This window comes from Oncorhynchus mykiss, chromosome 11, assembly GCF_057628025.1.
Source record: "Oncorhynchus mykiss isolate SJ-2025 chromosome 11, ASM5762802v1, whole genome shotgun sequence".
NCBI lineage: Eukaryota > Metazoa > Chordata > Actinopteri > Salmoniformes > Salmonidae > Oncorhynchus > Oncorhynchus mykiss.
This window is the reverse complement of record NC_143032.1, coordinates 46,966,504-46,971,625: the sequence shown is the minus strand read 5'-3', so window position 1 is coordinate 46,971,625 and position 5,122 is coordinate 46,966,504.

The window sequence follows — 5,122 nt, the reverse complement described above, 5'->3', positions numbered from 1 at the left end:
AGGGAAGGACATTCCACAAGTACAGCACTTACACAAATGGCTGAGAGAAATTTATGATAACGAAAAATGTTTTATGGCTTTACACCCCCTGCTATATTGTGGATAAAGAGTTACCTGTCGAACAGAACACAGAGGGTGTTATTTAATGGAAGCCTATAAACACAATCAGGAATGCCCAGGGCAGCGGTCTAGCCCCTTTACTTTTTTCAATTTTTACTGACGACATGCCACTGGCTTTGAGTAAAGCCAGTGTGTCTATGTATGCGGATGACTCAACACTATACACGTTAGCTACTACAGCAACTGAAATGACTACAACACTTAACAAAGAGCTGCAGTTAGTTTCAGAATGGGTGGCAAGTTAGTCTTGTATTTGGGACAAATCACTCACTAAACCCTAAAACTCAACTAAATATTTTAGTGAATAATATAAAAATTGAGCAAGTTGAGGTGACTAAACTGCTTGGAGTAACCCTGGATTGTAAATTGTCATGGTCAAAACATATTGATACAACACTATGTAAGATAGCGAGAAGTCTGTTCATAATAAAGCCTTGCTCTGCCTCCTTAACAGCACTATCAACAAGGCAGGTCCTACATCAATGTTGTGTTGTAGATATGTGGTAGTAGAGTAGAGGCCTGAGGGAACACACTTAACGTGTTCTGAAATCGGTTGTGAATGTATTCTAATGTTACATTTTTTAAAATATCTGCCTTCATTTTGCTGGACTCCAGGATGAGTGAAGTTCATTAGGAAAGTATTCAGACCCCTTTGCTTTTTCAAAATGTTCTTACTTCACAGCCTTATTCTAAAATTGATTAAGTTAATTTTTTTAGTCAGCAATCTGCAGACAATACCCCATAATGACAAAGTGAAAACAGGTCTTCAGACATTTTAGCTAATTTATCAAAAATACAACATTGAAATACCTTACAGTGGGGCAAAAAAAGTATTTAGTCAGCCACCAATGGTGCAAGTTCTCCCACTTAAAAAGATGAGAGAGGCCTGTAATTTTCATCATAGGTACACTTCATCTATGACAGACAAAATTAGAAAAAAAATCCAGAAAATCACGTTGTAGGATTTTTAATGAATTTATTTGCAAATGATGGTGGAAAATAAGTATTTGGTCAATAACAAAAGTTTATCTCAATACTTTGTTATATACCCTTTGTTGGCAATGACAGAGGTCAAACATTTTCTGTAAGTCTTCACGAGGTTTTCACACACTGTTGCTGGTATTTTGGCCCATTCCTCCATGCAGATCTCCTCTAGAGCAGTGATGTTTTGGGGCTGTTGCTGGGCAACACGGACATTCAACTCCCTCCAAAGATAATCTATGAGGTTGAGATCTGGAGACTGGCTAGGCCACTCCAGGACCTTGAAATGCTTCTTACGAAGCCACTCCTTCGTTGCCCGGGCGGTGTGTTCGGGATCATTGTCATGCTGAAAGACCCAGCCATGTTTTATCTTCAATGCCCTTGCTGATGGAATGAGGTTTACACTCAAAATCTCACGATACATGGCCCCATTCATTCTTTCCTTTACACGGATCAGTTGTCCTGGTCCCTTTGCAGAAAACAGCCCCAAAGCATGATGTTTCCACCCCCATGCTTCACAGTAGGTATGGTGTTCTTTGGATGCAACTCAGCATTCTTTGTCCTCCAAACACGACGAGTTGAGTTTTTACCCAAAAGTTATATTGTGGTTTCATCTGACCATATGACATTCTCCCAATCTTCTTCTGGATCATCCAAATGCTCTCTAGCAAACTTCAGACGGGCCTGGACATGTACTGACTTTAGCAGGTAGGACACGTCTGGCACTGCAGGATTTGAGTCCCTGGCGGCGTAGTGTGATGGTAGGCTTTGTTACTTTGGTCCCAGCTCTCTGCAGGTCATTCACTAAGTCCCCCCGTGTGGTTCTGGGATTTTTGCTCACCGTTCTTGTGATCATTTTGACCCCACGGGGTGAGATCTTGCGTGGAGCCCCAGATCGAGGGAGATTATCAGTGGTCTTGTATGTCTTCCATTTCCTAATAATTGCTCCCACAGTTGATTTCTTCAAACTAAGCTTCTTACCTATTGCAGATTCAGTCTTCCCAGCCTGGTCCAGGTCTACAATTTTGTTTCTGGTGTCCTTTGACAGCTCTTTGGTCTTGGCCATAGTGGAGTTCGGAGTGTGACTGTTTGAGTTTGTGGACAGGTGTCTTTTATACTGGTTACAAGTTCAAACAGGTGCCATTAATACAGGCAACAAGTGGAGGACAGAGGAGCCTCTTTAATTAGAAGTTACAGGTCTGTGAGAGCCAGAAATCTTGCTTGTTTGTAGGTGACCAAATACTTATTTTCCACCATAATTTGCAAATAAATTCATTAAAATTCCTACAATGTGATTATCTGGATTTTTTTTCTCATTTTGTCTGTCATAGTTGAAGTGTACCTATGATGAAAATTACAGGTCTCTCTCATCTTGTTAAGTGGGAGAACTTTCACAATTGGTGGCTGACTAAATACTTTTTTGCCCCACTGTATTTACATAAGCATTCAAAATGTGTCCTGTGAGATTTGAGAATTGAGCTCAGATGCATCCTGTTTCCATTGATCATCCTTGAGATGTTTCAACAACTTCATTGGAGTCCACCTGTGGTAAATTCAATTGATTGGACATGAAAAGACACACACCTATATATACCTATATATACACCTATATATATATATATATATATATATATATATATATATATATATATAAAGTTGACAGTCAAAAACCAAGCCATGAGGTTGAAGGAATTCTCTGTAGAGCTCCGAGACAGAGGCACAGATCTGGGGAAGAGTTCCAAAAAATTTCTGCAGCATGTCCTTGAGTAGCCCAGCCAGAGCCCGGACCTGAACCCGATCGGACATCTCTGGAGAGACCTGACAATAGCTGTGCAGTAACGCTCCCCATCCAACCTGACAGTACTTAAGAGGATTTGCAGAGAAGAATGGGAGAAGCTCCCCAAATACAGGTGTGCCAGGCTTGTAGCGTCATACCCAAGACGACTCAAGGCTGTAATCGCTGTCAAAGGTGCTTCAACAAAGTACTGAGTGAAGGGTTGGAATACTTATGTAAATGTAATATTTCATTTTTGTATTTTTAATAGATTTGCAAACATTTCTAAAAACCTGTTTTTGCTTTTTCAATATGGAGTATTGTCTGTAAATTGAAGAGTGAAAAAACGATTTAATCAGTTTCAGAATAAGGCTGTAACCGAACAACATTTTGGAAAAGTCAAGGGGTATGAATACTTTATAATGCACTGTAGCTAACGGGGATCTATAATAAATACAAATAGGCTATATCCCAGCTGTTGAGTTTTGACCGCATTAGAAAAGTGACTATTCAGCCTCAGCGAGCATCCTAAAAGCTTGTAAACATTTTTGTTGGGGTGTAACTGTAACATAGGCCCACCACTACTACTATGCTATAGCCTATGCTATTTGATCTTGCATAATACAGCCCCAAGTCCATATCAAACTGTTTTGATGACAGACGTTTTGGAAACACCTCATAGAGTTTTATGTCTGTGGCTGTTATTGTTATTTCGGATTTGGCCCAGGAGCGCAGAGCTTGTTGGACCAGGAAAGAGCTTGGCACCCAGTGTGTTCACATACGCACCGTTCTTTTGTAACTTAAGTTCAGCAGCCACTCAGCGAGTTGGTTAATTCTAAGCTGCTATACATATTTATTTGGTTTGTCATTCTATCGTTTTCCATGGAATTCTGTGGTAATTAAATAGCCAATAATTTATTTTGAATTTATCATAATTTCTTTTCCTCCAATATTTTTCCCTTCTCTGTGCATTCTTAAATTGAAGAAAGTGAGGGAGCGCAGCATATTTGAGTAATTTGCAGCTTATCCAGAGCGACTTTGTCACTCCCTGGCCTTAGTTATCTTTGTTTTCTTTATTATTTTGGTTAGGCCAGGGTGTGACATGGGTGATTTATGTGTTGGCTTGTCTAGGGGTTTGTATGTTTATGGGGCAAGACCTGTCTAGGTAAATTGTATGTCTATGGTTGTCTAGATTGGTTCTCAATTAGAGGCAGCTGTCTATCGTTGTCTCTGATTGGGAACCATATTTAGGCAGCCATATTCTTTGGGTATTTTGTTGGTGATTGTTTCCTGTGTCTGTCTTTGTGCCACACGGGACTGTTTTGTTGCGAGTTCATGTTGTTATTTTGCATATGTGTTCATGTTCAGTTTTTCACATTAAAAATCATCGACACTTACCATGCCGCATATTGTTCCAATCCTTGTTACACCTCTTCAGAGGAAGAGGAGGAAATCTGCCGTGACAGACTTACAGTAGTGAGTGAGTGAAAAGATTTTCGTACTGGTCACCCGTGGGAATCGAACCCACAACTATCTGAGCCACAACGGACGACTTTGGCATCAGATGTTGAATTGAAGATGGTCAGAGCATGTTTACACTATAATCAGTAATTCAACCATCGTCGGCATTAGCAAGTGTTGATGTCTGGGAAAACATTCTGCTTCATGTAGCTAACAAACTGTCAATACAAAGAGAATCAGATTGAATCCACTAAAGGGGGTATTATCTTATTCAATACAGTAAAATAAGGTATACCGTTCAAGGCATCAAGTACTTTTTCACAGTCGCAAGCCTGTGTGCATGTTGCAACACAACACCACATTTGTTCAAGAATTACATTGGGGGAGCAATACAATTGCCCAGGGAACAATACAAGATAGCACCGCCACTGCAACGAAGCAGTACTGCGTAGCTTTTTAGGAGTTTGTTATTGGTTTTAGTCACTCTGAATAAGAATTACCCTCCGCTAAATGTAAAAATGAATAACCAACAACTCATCACACGATCTAGCTGTGGTTATGCAGCTATATCTTGTTTCCACCTTATTAGAAAACCAAATAAATATATTGACCACATTTTCCCACCAGTATTGAGTCTAGGCTCAACATCTGCATCTTAACACGCAGATAGAAGCAAAAAGATTGAAAAAAAAATATGAGCTTATTGTCTCTGCTTCAAAGAGATTCAATAAAACACTTTTCACAAATAAGAATAGATAATCTTTTAGAAAATAAATACAATTTTGG